We start from the raw sequence: 15,810 nt of genomic DNA, 5'->3' as shown, positions 1-15,810 counted from the left end.
ATTATTATTATTACTATTATTATTATTATTATTTTATTTTATTTCAGTTATTAAACTGTTTTTATCTCAACCCACGAGTCTTCTCACTTTTACTCTTCCGATTCTCTTCCCCATCCCACCGGGGTAGGGGGAGTGAGCGAGCGGCTGTGTGGTGTGCAGTTGCCAACTGAGGTTAAACCACGACAATGAGGTAGGCCTAGGGATGCTGCCATAGACTATGTCACATATAAGCTACTAAAGACATCATGGAGTTAAACAGTAACTCAGCAGGCATAAAAACAACTACGGAGCCACATTCAGATGGATCACATAGATCTAGAATTTCTTGACATTAGTGGGAACATTTCCATTGGCTTTAGTGATTGCAGAATTGCCTGAAAACAATAGATTTTTTGTGGCTGTTTTTACATTTCAACAAGCTGGATTTAAATTCATTAACATTCCAAATGAGATCAATAATGAATAGTTCGGTAATAATTACCAGGACTCTACAGAAAACTCTATAAATTATGTCATGAGCTATACACTGCATGTGCCAATTTTCCATAAACAAGGGATTCATTCACTCTCTGTTTTCTAACAATAAGCACGTTTGGTAGTTGTGACTAGAACTACACGTTGTTCACCCAAATTTAAAACTGTGGTCATTTATTCCTTTGCTAAAATTGTCCTTCCATTCCAATACCAGGTCTGTAAGAAACAGATTCAACTGATGTTTCCTCCAAGGCAGTGGTTCTCTTGAACCTCATGACCTAGATCTGAGTTTGAGCTGAAAATTCATCAGTTCTAATAAATTTGCCAGGGCTAAATGTGATCTACCAATAGCTAATTCAGCTGACTGCAAGACAACTGGGCTGCCTGCCATAACAATTTTGTTGCACCTCTCATAGTGCTGTAGTGTTTATCCTAAGGTTCAAGCCCCTAGAGTAAAGAGACTATCTGAAAATCTCCTTTATTTATTTAAAAATAAATAAATTATTGGACTTTCTGGTCATGGACAGTGTTTGAAAATCTGAGGGTAGAGAAGGCCATGGTAAAGACTTCTATTTTAAAAATTACTTTTAGTCCCATTACATTAATGCATAATCCCTGGCCACAGTATTTGACCACATTGTAGACCAAAATCAATGGTAGATCAAAAATCAGAATTGAAAGGGAAGAGATTTTTAGAAATATACTTTTATGTTGTGTAGAGAAATTACCATTTGTGAACTTATTGGTGTATTTTACCTGGTGAACACTAAACTCTCAGCAGTTGATAAAACAAGGAAAGAACTTATCATGAAGCAGAATTTTAAAATCATATTTACAGAAGTTGTAACTGCATTTCCAAAATGATTACAAGGAACTATGAATTTTACAGTAGTCAAAATTCAAACTGACAGTTGTGAGTCTAAATGTGGAAGATTATTCAACATTTTGCCTCAAAAATTAGCCTTAAAACTTCATATGCTGACCAATTGTTTTAATATCCAATAACACAGACCTGAGAACTAGAAGGAATCACTGTTAACTTAATCCAGACACTTATTGCAAGTACCAGTCAAACTGTGTAATCTCATCCATGATCTCACCATTTTGAACCTGAAGTTTACCTTCTGTCCACTACTCCAAATGGAAATCTGCTTCAAATGAGCATTGACTCCTGCAGAGAGTAGAAAAAACCTTCTTATAATTTTCACCTTGTGTGAAAATTATATTTATGACCACTATCACTTATTTGTTCTTATGCCAATATTATTCTTCACTGAAAATATATCTTCTACTTCTCTGATGTGTACTATTTTTAGGCAAACTTCTTGTGAAGTTAAACAAGCCAAGCTCCTGTAATCTCTTTGTAAATTAAATTCTCAAATTCCTTGATCATCCCAGTATCTTTTCTCTGTAGACTGTCTGAATGCATCTTTCCTGACTGTGGATGATCAGAAGCATTTCATTAAAACTAATGAATTAATTTCATAGATGGCCACACCTGCATTGGTGAACACACCATGTGTAAAAGAGGTCAGCTGATGTGGCATGGCTCACTTCCACACAAGTAAACGCACCTCATCCCCTGGTTTTCAGCACTCTCCTGAGAATGGTTCCCAGTCCACATTAGCCCCTGAGCCATGCCCAGGCACTACCTGGGAAAGTGCTAATTGGCCTAAACCAAAAACATGCAAGGGCTATATTAGCAGTTTAAAGTAGGGATGATCATGCATCATGGACTGGCCCATGTCTTGGTCCTGTTATTTTATTTGCATAGTTGTAGCCTCTGATGAATGCTACAGTGCTACTAGTACTTCTCAGTTTCTCCCGGAAATACTTTTCACAACATATCCTAGATCTCAGTTTGCCTTCCTGATGACTGTGTCACATTCATAGCTCACAGCCACACTGCGGTCAGCTGCTGTACTTGCATCTTTCTCCATCTGACTGCTATCATCTTCCAGGCTTTTACCAAGTCAAGCCATTTGGGGTTGTCTAACTGTGACATTTACAAATTTGTTCAGTTCTCCAAGGGGTCTTCAGAACTTCCAAGACTGAAATAATTACAACTCTACACCGTAAGCTAGTAAATCAGACTTGTAAGTTTTAATAGATCCATTCTCTATATAAAGCAAGTAAGGAAAAGGGCAACATAATACACTGAACAAGGGGGTTTATGTATACAGAAATGATCATTTAGTTTACCATATTTACTTGCTACTAGAGTGCACATGAGTTACCAAAATTCACACGAACATTGGGGGTTTTTTTTTCAGGTACTGTGATTCGCCAATAGTCATATGCCAATAACTTCCTACATTTCCTCAATTTCATTCCAAGGTTGCATCTGTTAATAGAACACCCTGAGAGATTTCCTGTGAATATGCTAAAACAATACCCAGAGAAATTTCATATGCATTATATGACATTAAAATCTCAGTCTATGCATGTTTATCAAGCTTTCATTCAGAGACCACATGTGAACATTCATATTCTTCATCCCCAGGAAGTATATAACCAAATCAACTTTAGCACTCCGTTCACTTGAATCCTTGATAAAAAACCCCAAAGCATTCTGGTCGAATTCAAATGCAATACAAATAAAAGCAACGCTGACTTTGACTCTTTATTTCTTAAATGTCTTATCTCTTAGCCACCAGAGGAAGCTTACTGAGGCTATGAATAGTTGAAATAAGTGATTGATAATGAAGAGGGGGAAAAGTTAATTAAAGATTTCAAATGAGGATTTTGATACCCTATGTGTTCAAACAAAGTGCCTTTCTTAGATCGTACAAAGCCTTACCCATATGCTAATTTCTTGGAAATGAGGTTTATTATACTCCGTGGATTTTTCATTAAACAAGCAGAGGCATAACCATATATACTCTTCTCTCCCTACCCCAAGCTCTCACACATCCTGTGAAAGGTGTGATAGCTACTTGTTTTTTATCCATTTTTATCCCTTGTCAACTTGCCTTTGTTGAATCAATATAAAAGAGACAGTATACTGTACAAGATGGATCCCCAGTCAGACTGAACTCAGCATTTCTTATCATCTACCCCGGCACTGTACATTTCTGCTGGTCTCTAAAATGCAAACTTTCCACATGCAAACTACTTACTGACAATGGTGTCTGCCTCATCCTAACTAACAAACCATGTCAGAGACTGGGCTAACATCTTAACATTGCATTCAAAACCGAGCCCATTTCCCAAGAATTGTCCCAATGCTTTAAAATTTGCTATTTTAGGCATATCTTCAGCCTGTACCCACACTATAGATTCAGAAGATTTTGTCAGATCTTTCTTTGGGATCTTTTCCTGCAGCAATTACCTCCTCTTTCCACCTTCAGAAGGTTCCACCTGGCCCAGGGTGCAGCCACCAGGAGAGGAATATGCAGCCTTTTTTTTCTTTGCTCCTAACCACAGCCCTTTTAACAGAGTATATCACATACTGAATTTATGCATGTAATCCTTTTGCTAAGGAGGAAAAAGAGCCATCTCAGATTTTAGGTATCAGCAATAAACACTATCTCGAGCCCATCCAGAGACCTCAGAAAGTTAAACTAAACTGCCTGGAAACTTCTTTCGGACTTAATGGTGACACAACTGCTTGGGGAGCACCTACATGCTATTTTCTGTAACAGCCTTCTATTCATAGCTATTCATAATACCGTGTCTCTGAACACACTTTACAGCTAAAAGCAAGCAAAAGCTGCTCAAATTCTCTAGTCTTCTCTGCTGCATTTATTCTCTCTGCTCTTTACTCTGCCTGAAAGATTAATATCTTAGTTGACTTTTCTATACCTGCTTGGTCATCCAACACGGAGTACTCACCAACACCACAGAGCAGGCTGAATTCTGAATATCAAGCATCAGTGTCACACAACAAAATGACAATGCTAAAAGCATATTTAATTAGCTAAATAAAAGCATGGTACAAATTTTTAATTTTAAACAGAGAGAAGTGTGGAAAACCAGTTCTGATCTGAACATTGTGCCTGGCTCAAGAAGGCTAGTGAATCACTTATGCTACTTATTATTTATTCAACTATGTTAGAGCCTGTCTTAGTTCCTTCTCAAATCTGAGGAAGTCATTCCACTTGTTCCAGCAACAGGTCTATAAGGATATATATATTTTTAATATTCTGTATATTTTTTAGTTCCCCTTATTTTACCAACAGGTACAGCTGGCCATAAAGGATTCAATTACATTTTTCAGTTATACCTAGTATCCTATATATATATATATATATAGGATATATATATCCTAGATGCAACTTAATATCTATTAAATGTCATTTGAGTTGTCCTACATATCCCCCAGCTGCCAGTTCAGAAGGGTTTCCTGGTTTCCTCTAGTTTTCTGCCATATTTTCAGTGCCCATAGATGTCTTATATATCCCAAGGCTTCTTAAGAAGCCTAGACATTCATGTTTAGGCACCTTAATCAAGCTCTGGATCCAAACACCCATATTTCTACTGACAGTGCAAAGGAGCCCTATTTCACAGCAAGGGGCTGTGGCAAGGTCATCAACTTCTCTCTGCACTGTTTTCTGCTGAAATGCACTTACTTTGATCTCGTTTTATAGAATCAAACAAAATATGTGACTACTTTAAGAGTATTACAGTGAATGCTTTATATGACCAGTTAGTGAAGTTGTACTGAGTTCAGGAATTTTCTTTGTTAGTATATTGATTTAAATTAGTGGGATGCATAGAAAACTAATTAGGAAGCAACACTTGGTTTCCCAGAACAAATACTTAGGCCAGCTCTTCAAAGATAATGGGCAAAATTATTAACCTCAAGGACATGGCATTCTGTCTGCTAATAAGATGTATGTTTATTTTTCCAAGCTCAGAACTGGAAAATGTAAAGGCTAATGAGTAGTTAAAAGTATCCTGAGAAGAAAGGATAGGCTAAGGAAACAGACTGAAGGGTTAAGCAGAGGGAGAGGCAGAAAGAAACAGATTCTATAGAAAGAGCCTAAGATATTGATGCCTTTCCAGAACAAGGACGTAGCAAGCTGCGGGGAAAAGCTTCATATGAATGTATGCTGCATTTAGTGGTTTAAAGAATGTTTTCTTTGATGCCTTCCTTCTAAATAAATTACACTTCTAGAAGGCTACCGGTCATATATTACCTTGGCATGGCCGCAGGGAAACAGGAACTACAGGGTCCAACCCTATTTCAGACCCAGCCTTCGAGTGGGAGAACTGCAAGCCAGGGGACAGCCAAAGACCTGAAAAGGACTACATTCATTTAGACTACAGGAGCCACAGGATACTGTGATACTACTACTTTGCCAAAATAAGGAAAAAAACAAATCTCTCTGTTTCATTATAGTTAATATTTTACATTCTAACAACCCACATCTTTATTTTTCCTCATATACCTCTCTCAGGCATAATTCTCTAGAGAGGACATTTTTTTTCCCTGAATAAGGGGACTCTTTCTCTTCATTGTACCATCCAGCTCTTCCTCTGCTTGTGGATCACCTTTAGGCTGCATTTTGACCCATTTTGGTCTGAATAGAAATTGTGTTACTGTTCTAAGATACAATGCATGGTGAGTCAGGATGTGACAGCTTTATAACTTGGGTGATAGCATGGTGAACGGGCACATTACAAAAAGGGCAATTACTGTAGGCTTTGTGATGTTATTTACAGTACTTACTTTGCTAACAGGAGCAGCATTGTAAAAATGCTAGTTGTTAACACTGCTAAAACCTAACACCAGAGTTTTCTGCCGCACAAGTGGCTGGTATGCTGATAAATGACACTGCATGAAATGGTGGCCATGAAAAGCAAATTCACAGTGAATCACCCTCAACACCAGATTGGAGTAAGAGCATTGCAAAGCTGATTTGTGGGCTGATGTTGCCATTTAATGTGGTTTCCATCAAACTGTTCATAAAATTCATAGCCGCAGCTAACCTCCATTACTGTGTCCTTGTACATTCTTCTTGAAAATAACTTGTTTATGAAGCTTCAACAGTGCAGAAGGATACTGTATGATCTGAAGGAAATGGAAGACCTTCATGTAAACATCACTGCAAAGCAGTGGCCAAAAGGTACATTCCCTGTGTGAGCTTCAACTTCTTACTTGCACGTTGTGATTATGTCCAACAGCCTTTATGATCATCTCTGCCATATGTTGAGACCAGCCTACAGGCAGATGCAGGTCCATAGCCCATAGATATCTACACAGATACCTAATTTATGAATCTTACTCTGGAGCTGAACTCCACCCTTTATCCCTTTGGTAAGCCTCCAGTTTCCTTGCAGCCCAATGGTATGATCCTCAAGAAACATGAGCACTATTCAGGATCCACGGAGGTGTCTGGCATGTTACGGCCTCCAGCTCCTTGGAGAATCCCTGATTTAGACACCAGCACCAAATCATTTCTCTATTAACATCAAAACCATTTTGATGAAACAGTCTATTTTTATTTGCAAGTTGATGATTTCATGTAATGTTTCTTCATCTCACCAGCCTCATGGCCAGCCTTGTGTGATTAAATGTTCCACACCTCCAGCCCTTTTACATGACTTAGTTTCATGATGAGAAAATATCAGTCATATCTATAGAAAGTATGACAATAAGATAGAAAAGCAGCCTGTGAAGTTCTGAGAGGGAATTTTTGTTTTGCTTGCTTACAGTAATCCCTTTCTTCTTTGCTAAAGGTTTTTTTTGTTTTATTTTGGTTTGGTTTACTTTGGAGGACACATAGTTTATATAAAAAATATTGGGTTTTTTAAGCTGGGGAAAAAAGAAGATTCAAATTTATTTTTAAAATCTCTGTAGCAAAGTTAAGGCATATATTCTTAGATGCCAGAATCAGGGAAATGTTTGTAAAAGAAGCATATATTGCTGAGGTGTACACTTCACACAGTTTTTGATTCATGTTTCAAGTACAGATTTACACCATAAATTGAGTTTGTGGAGAAGAGTTTCTAACAGTCCAGTAGCAACGTAACTCTTCCTCTGGTTTTTCATAGAAAAGGACTTCAAGTCCTTTTCAGATCAGATTGTATGACTTGTCTAAAGGAAAATCAAACTGGAAAGTGTCGTTGCCTTAAAGAGGAATATGATTTTAACAAAGCAAGAAGCCCTGGGAAGACTGTGTGTCCACTATGATATCTTTGACTATAGATCATGGAGTCAATAATGTCTTCCTAGAAACTTGCATTAGAGAATGAAGCAAGTATCTCTCTGAGCTTCACAAAACGTGAACTCTGAAAATCCCTGCGTTTTCTCCATGTTGGGTAAAAGCAAAAATTAAACCATATTACTTGGAAACTTATTATTCAATACTAAGAACTGATTATAATGCTGAAATTACCAGATGTGTTTGTAAATATTCTAGGCTCGGTCAGACAGGAAAGTAATTGAAATGTTTCAATGAAATCCAAGCTTGCATCTCCCTGGATAAACTGCTCAGCCTACTAGCTTGAAAAGGGAAAATACAAAGGGCAAGATTTTCACCACTGAATATGGAACTGAGAGAGTCACTTTGCATTTCCTTAAAAGGGGCCTGATTTTCATAAAATACAGAGAAGCCTTGAACCATCTCAAGCTGAGCACCCCAAGCTAAAGCAGCTAAATTTACAAGTAATTTTTGCCAGTCTCTGGCAAGTGGTATATTTAAATTCAGTTTCCTGAAAAAAAATAAATCAAAGAGACAAATCCAATTTGATCATGAGAATCAAGTCCTACTAACTTTAATTATTGATAAAATAGATCAAACCCAGGAAGGATGCAAATGCTGCTGACATCTTTTGCTTTCATTCCTTGTTTGGGCTACCAGGAAAATGGTTTAAACTAGCTTGCAACATCATGTTGCATTCTGAAATTGAAAACAAACAACATCCTCTGCTCTACAAAGTCCTCACCCACAGTCAGAACGACAACAGCTAATTGGATTAAGAAATGGATTATGACACCCAGCATAGTTTGAATTTGCTAATTGGATTAAAATAGATTGAACTAGCCATTTGGATTAAGGCATAATCAAACTTTGCCACAGACAAAAGATCTGAGTAGCACGTTAAGGGGGAAAAAAAAAAAGAGAAAGAGAAAAAAAAGATAAGGGACAAGAAATGCTTGTTAAGGGGGGGTATGCTACTCTCCTTTTCCTAGCTATTTTTAATGAAGAGCACATTATCTCCTTGCCTAGCAGCTGAAATAACATTGTGTAATGGAAATGAGCTCAGCAAAAGGGCTGTAGTTATTATAAAAGATCCCTAGAAATCTGTTTAAATGTTAATAAATAAAAAAGGATAAAAGAAGAAACTAAACATCACAATACAATGTTACCCGCTACACAAAACTTCCCAGTCTGCATTCCCTCCCCTCCGCATTATTGATTTTTAAATTACATTGTCTTTTTATTACTTTTCTCTAAATCTGTCACTGTAAGAACTGACACAAAATCTAATCAAACCGTAAGGAAACCATCAATTTTATCTAGTTATTCAGATGGTTGGTGAATAACATCACAGCCCCTGGTCCTGTTCACAGTAATGAAATCAGGCCCTGGCCTGTGCTTACTGATTTTAAAGGTTTTGCTTTGGAAGAACGGCACAGCTGAAGAGAACACCTGTTTTGGAGTGTTGAGGAGCAGGATAGGAATACAGACTGTCACAAGCTATTGACTGAAGCACTTTTATATTTCTAATTGAAAGATCTACGTAGAGATCTACATGCTTTTTAATACTTTCTCATGTATGTGCCTTTTCCACCAGCAAGCCTCACAAAAATATTTCTTTTCAGAGGTTTATAGAACAATAGACATCATTCCGATCAGTGTCATTTCACTGAGCGTCACACGGGCGTGCACAAAAAAGTTAGCCGGTGCAAAGAGCCTTAAACCCTTGCCATTAAGAATGGGCATCAAGCCAAGTGCTGCCATCCATTCCCATCCAGGGACTGCAAAAAGCCCACGGTGCTGGGAACATCTGCCAAACTTCTGGGCCCTCCAGGAGAGCCGTGGGCTTGCAGCGCCTCCAGCAGTGGTTGAGGGTCTGCTTTATCATCCAACTCCCTATTGCAGAGCAGGTGATAGCCTGGGCTGGTGGGAGGAAGGGCTAGGGAGAGACGTGAGGGAAATGATTGAGGAAGACAGTCAGGTTGGCTACAGCGATGGTTGGGTTTCTAGGTGTTTCGTCTCCCCCTGTAGCTCCCGTGGCCCGTGCAAGCAGCAGGGAAGTGAGTTATTGCACTTCCAGCCCATGCTTAGCTGCCAGGCTAGAGAGGTCAGTTGTTTCCTTTTGGGTCTTCTTGCCCAGAGCTCAATCACTCTGGCTTTGCTCAAGTGCACCGAATGCACCCATCAATAAACAAACATAGTGAGAGGGTCATGAAAACAGCTGACACTTGGGGTCAGAGATGGATTAAGTGTCATAGCAGTTCAGGACTATCTGAGCAATTTTCCCAGCTGCACAGTTTGCCAAAAAAACCAGTCTGTATTCAGCAGCAATGTGATATGTGTTAACTTAGTGTGAAAATCCTACCTCCACTCTCAACCTCTGCAGAAGCCCCATCATAACCCAAGTAACACTGCTGCATAATACGTGACTTAAATTAACAGATGAATGGAGGCAAGAAATAGTTATAAACTCTAGTCATAAATCAATGCGTATTGAACTTTCCAATCACTATCTCTCAATCAGCTTGGTTCTGTCCACATTTTCTTTTTCATCTTCTTTCTCAAGAAAGGAACAGGAAATAATAAAATCTTGGTAATTTATTAACGTAAGAACAGAAGTTGAGGATGGGATGATATACATTTATCAAAAGACTCCCTTTGTTCCATGATTCAGAAAATACATTTCCTGGGTTTGGTTTGCTTTGGTTTGGTTTCAGTCAGAGACCATGCTATGGATATTTGCAAATTTATAGCAAGACTTTTACTTTAATATCATATAGAAGACACCTGTACTACCTTTTAAGAATTATGGAAGAAAGCTTTTTCAAGTGTTACAGAAGTATAAACAGTAATGCTGCATTCTGCGACCTGGAGGAGTTCAGAGCATGCCTTTGAATGCTATTTTTGCACGTAACCATCTTCCTCATATTTGTTTGAACAGCCAGGACTGCTCTTCCGTATCAACATGAGCATCACGTGAAGGAACACAGGCCCTTTTTAGAGAGCTATGGAAGGCTCTTAGGCACGTACCCATCTTCCTCATATTTGTTTGAACAGCCAGGACTGCTCTTCCGTATCAACATGAGCATCACGTGAAGGAACACAGGCCCTTTTTAGAGAGCTATGGAAGGCTCTTAGCTTCATCAAAAACCAGAACCAAAGGGTTTGGGGGCTTTAGGATCAACCATTAAATTAATCTGCTGCTTACCATCAGCTGCAGGATACTGCACTTTAGGACAGAAGTCCCGCTGACTATATATATCTTAATATAATATAACTTAATAATCTATATTAAGAAGTTTTTTAATTTCCTTAAGTGCTTAACTGTTTTCCTGGGACTCTGTGACTGGCCAAAGAGAACCAGAACCTAAAACTCTCAACCTCTATCCCAGCTGTGCTCCGCTGTGCTGGTCTGGCTGGGCACATAACAGGTACCACAGCCACCAAACTAAGTGAGAACTCTAGCAGCAGAGTGATTGCCAAGCCAGCACCCTAAGAAGTAATTCATAAAGCAATATTGGCTTTGACCCACCATCTCTTCCCTCCCCTCCCCCTCCGTGAACCTGCCCGTCAATCTGCAGCTTCAAGGTGTCAGAATTAAGCTTCTTCATGCTGAAGTAACCAATTAAGTTTTATTGCTTTATTGATGCCACAGATATAAAATGACTATGTAGAGCATCTGTCATAAAATGCTTGCTTAAGAATCCGTTGTTGGAGACATCAGTACTCCAGTAGGAAGATGAAAGGAAGATTTAAAACGCGTGATGTGGATATGTGTTAGAAGCTAATTACATGCAGTGGGAACAGATACAAGGATGGCTTGCCATCAGCTGTGGATTGCATCTAAGATGTGGTTATCAGTGCTAAAATGTTTTCATAAAACAATCTTATGTGCTGTCGAGCTAGTCATTTTTCTATCATGAATTGTTCCTGCTAGTGATTTTTTTTGAAGAAGAAGAAAACTCGGTATTGGATTGAGCTCTTATATCGTATAGAGTGGAGTTCTTTTATGGGGAATTCACTAGTACACACAAAACATTAAATGCTGGTCCTGAACAGGGAAACCTATTGTCAGGAGCCGTCTCTGATAGCAATGGCATTAATTTATAGAAATATAAAGAATAAATTCAGCATGAAAACTCTATGACCATATAAATCTATCATGGATCAGTTCAAATGAACACTGTTGAAAAGAACTGGACTGCCAGTATATTCATGTAACTGCCTGTGACAGAGAAAGTTTACAAAGGAAGAAAGAAATGCTAGCAATAAAAATGGAAAGGTGTCTTTTTTCGACCATATCCTTTTATCTTGATATATGCCCTGCTTCTGCATTTTTCATATGAAAGCTTAAGAGACTATTGAAATTCTTTAAAAAAGAAAGGAAAAGGAGAGGCAGTGTATATTGCCTATCAGATACAGTCACAGAGGCAGTAGGCTCAGATATACAGATTAGGGAATCTTTTATGCTTTGGCAGCATTGGCCCCTGCATTGTTCTGTGTAGACCAGAGGGGTATTATCTTCTTAATTTGTTATTTTATAAATACTTTGAACACTGAAACCTTTAAAAAGACCCAGAACAAAATAAAAAGCCCAAACAGCACCACTATTGTCAGTTTTAAAATGGCATACTCTGATTCCTAGCAGGTTCCTTTGAAAAGAGAAATTGTGTATGAGGATCATGTGCATAGGGACACATTATCAATTCTGAACAATTTTCAAGATGTAGTCTTGCCTGCTGCTAACACATTATACAGTGCTGCAAATCGGATGTACTCTTAAGAAAGGTCAGAAGAAAGATATTTTAAATACCATGGGATTCTTCTTCTTTTTATACAAAAGGCCATGCTTTATTGAAGAGGTTAGGAAATCTGGTATTGTAAAATCCACAGTGCAGAACAATTTTGTGGCACTGAAATAGGAGGGTATGTTATTTACTACATGTGTAAATATTAAAGAACTGAAAACCTGTTCTAACTTAACTTTAAAACACGTTTTTCAGAGATCCAGGCATATATCTAATAAATTCACTCTCTTATTCAGGAAAGAGAGGAGGTAGAAGTAAGTATTAAAACCCCCTACCAAACCTGCCCAAAGAAATATTCACTGATGATTTTCATTCCTTATTCCTTTTTTTCCCTCTTTTCCTTTCTGTGTCCTCTTCCTTTTTCTGGCTCTATAAATACTTTTTTTTTTCAGGGTCAGGAAGGATGTTCTGTGGCAAGGGAAGGAAACTCTCCTATCTTTTTCTTTTTCTTTTTCTTTTTCTTTTTTTCTTTTTTTTACCATTTGTTTCATTCATATACCAAGACAGAAATAGTTTAAAAATACTCCCTAAATATTGACATTCAATAGAATTAGAAAATTGCAATCTTTTTGTCCTGACCTGATCAACCCTCCAAAGCATTCAACATTTCACTCGATCAAGCCTATGGCTAAACCAGTGATGAAGAAGTATTTGTTTTGCTGTCTGATTTTATTATTTTAAGAATAAAATATACTATATTTACTGTTATATTTGTCCATGTCCTAAAACTCATTGTGAGATTAATAATTTCTTTGTGTCCATTTATTGGTCCTGACACAAACCCCTTCTCTTATTGACGCAACTATCTTCGTAACCATCACACCTCTTCTAAAGTGAGAAGGAGGAAATGAAGGAGTATTTCGTATTTACAGAATTTATTTCCTTCCTTGACATTCAAGAGAGTCAAATGCAGATGCTAAATATCTGCAGGTAATGTGGTTTACCTCCATCTTGTCAAATAAGGTCAGGTAAATCAAGTTGTACCAGGACCAGTCTTTGCAGCAATAACAGGGAAAAATAACTCTGGTTAGGGAAGGTACACGGGAAGGCTGCAATGGACGTATCTCTGCAACTGTGCCTCATTCCCCTCTGCCCACCAAGACAGCATCAGTCACCATTATCAGACACGTCTCTGTGTGTACTCTCTCCATGGTTACATTTACTCAGAGAGCAAAACCTAGTTATATATGAACCTCTGCTTGGAAGCTCGTCTCTGTTGAAATACCCAATTGTCTTGAAAGTTATTAAACAAATTGCAGCTATGTGTTCACGCATAGTTGCAGCTATAGTACTATTTTTGTACTTTGGATATTATTTAAATTAAAATTATTCATACAAATACACAGTCTTCTTTCATTAGTGCTTTACACTCTATAAATCATAAAATTGAAGTCACAACAGAGCAATAGGGTGTATATTATAAACATTCCAGTTACAAAATTTCTGGTCCTGAGATAGCTTCTATCGAGACAGGGCACACCATGGATCTATCTTGTCATTGGAGTTCATTAGGCAGGTTGCATACATGTAGGCTGAATTCCTGGGTCAATCAAAGGAGGCACTGGAAACATGAGTTAATCTACCCTGTGCCATAGTTCCTTATCTTGAAAACATGAAAAATCATTGCCTCTCCCAAAGGGGTATAAGAAGTACAAATCTATTAATGGTTGTGTAAACTTGGATATTACAGTGTTGAGGGCCATAGTGAGAGCTCTTGTATCTTTATATTGTCTTGATTTTTTTCCAACTTTTTTATATTCCTTAGTCCCACCACCCTCTGGGAATTCCTACAAATATTCCTCCATCTCATCTTGCCTCTTTGTATAACATATGCTAGTTCACCACGACTGAATCCAGCAGTGGCTGGGGTCAGGCTGTAAAACTATGGAACTGGGAGCATAATCACATGGTTTTAATGGGGATCAACCACCTCCTGAACCCTTCCTGTAATGGTAGTCTATCTTAAGATATGCATTAGTGAAGAAAACCAATTAAATTACCACCACTTAATGAACTATTGCTTGTTGGCCAAGTCAGGGTACCTGACTATGTTTACCACAATTTAAAAAAATGTCATAAAGGAGACAAAGTAGATGCATGTCATTTCTGACTGATGCAGGCTGGGATTTCACACATGTTCAGATAGCAGTGAAATGTATTTTTATTGGCTTTGCTTGTATTCAGTCTTCCCCCCAGACGAACTACAAGTCACAAACTACAATCAATAACCAAAGCTCTTCTTTGGCATCTCCCTGCAGTGGACTAGACCTAACCTTCTCCCATTGCTCTTCCTCTCCCTGAACTACGCGTCTTGCTTCGGACTACACCTTAGTAGGAAATTCTTGACAGAATGTTTAAGATAAGGAAGCAAATCACTGCAGCACAGTTACACATACAGACACAGTCAAACATTAATTCAGTTCAGGTTAAGCTAAATAGCATATTTCTCAGATCATTAAGGATGAGCCAGTGTTTGTACTGCTGCAAGGATTAGCATTTAGTTTGAAAACTTCTGGGCTTTTAACTTTACAGTTCCTAGTATGTCTAAGGCCTCAAGCGCTAAGAAATTTGTGATCATGCAGTTGCTAGTAGTTCACATTGCAATGTCAGCAGTGAGTGTCTTGCATGGCTCTGCACAGGAAACGGCCATAAATGATCTGGACTAAATTTCCCCTTTCCCTCAAGAGGACTTCCAAGGTCAGAGTTGAGGTCATTAACAGGATGGTGTGGGGAAACTCACACTGCAGCTATCTCTCGTGTTTGCAGCTCATGGATAAACAACGGACTTCATTCTAAAATGTTTCAGTTCATTAATCTTCATAAACACAAATATTTATAATGCAGTAAGAATGTATTAGCCCTGTACACAGTGCCTGCTTGGTTTGCTTCCCTTTGTGCAGTTCATTAACTGTTTTAATACAGGCTTCAATTCCAAGGTGTGTTGTGTTCACTCTTCATCCATCTCTCCATGTATATCATGCACAGAATATCTAAGAATGTAGGGGTCATCTTCCTGCTTGTGGATTTTGTTATGGCGTTTAGGAGAATTTAATTGTTCCAACTTTATCCCCTCCCTCTGAGGTTGACAAGGCCATGAGAAAGAAGGCACTTTCTCCAATTGCTTTGAAAATCTTGGGAGCACCTTCACAGAGTACAAAAAAAGAGCAATCCCATAAAAGCTTTTTTTGTACTCTGTTCCCAAACTGTGCCAAGCACTCTTCAAAAAAAGATGCTGGTCCAGAAGAATAGTATTTTCAGAACAGGCTTTCGTCTTTGGTTATTTTCATTTGAACAAAAAAGTGTTTCATTCTGTTCCATCAATGCATACGTGTGTCAGTACCTTATAACTGAGATCCGTATTTTGTCCACTGCGCTTACCT

Source organism: Aptenodytes forsteri, unplaced genomic scaffold, assembly GCF_000699145.1.
Source record: "Aptenodytes forsteri isolate BGI_AS27 unplaced genomic scaffold, ASM69914v1 Scaffold94, whole genome shotgun sequence".
Classification (NCBI taxonomy): domain Eukaryota; kingdom Metazoa; phylum Chordata; class Aves; order Sphenisciformes; family Spheniscidae; genus Aptenodytes; species Aptenodytes forsteri.
This window is presented reverse-complemented; position numbering follows the sequence as displayed.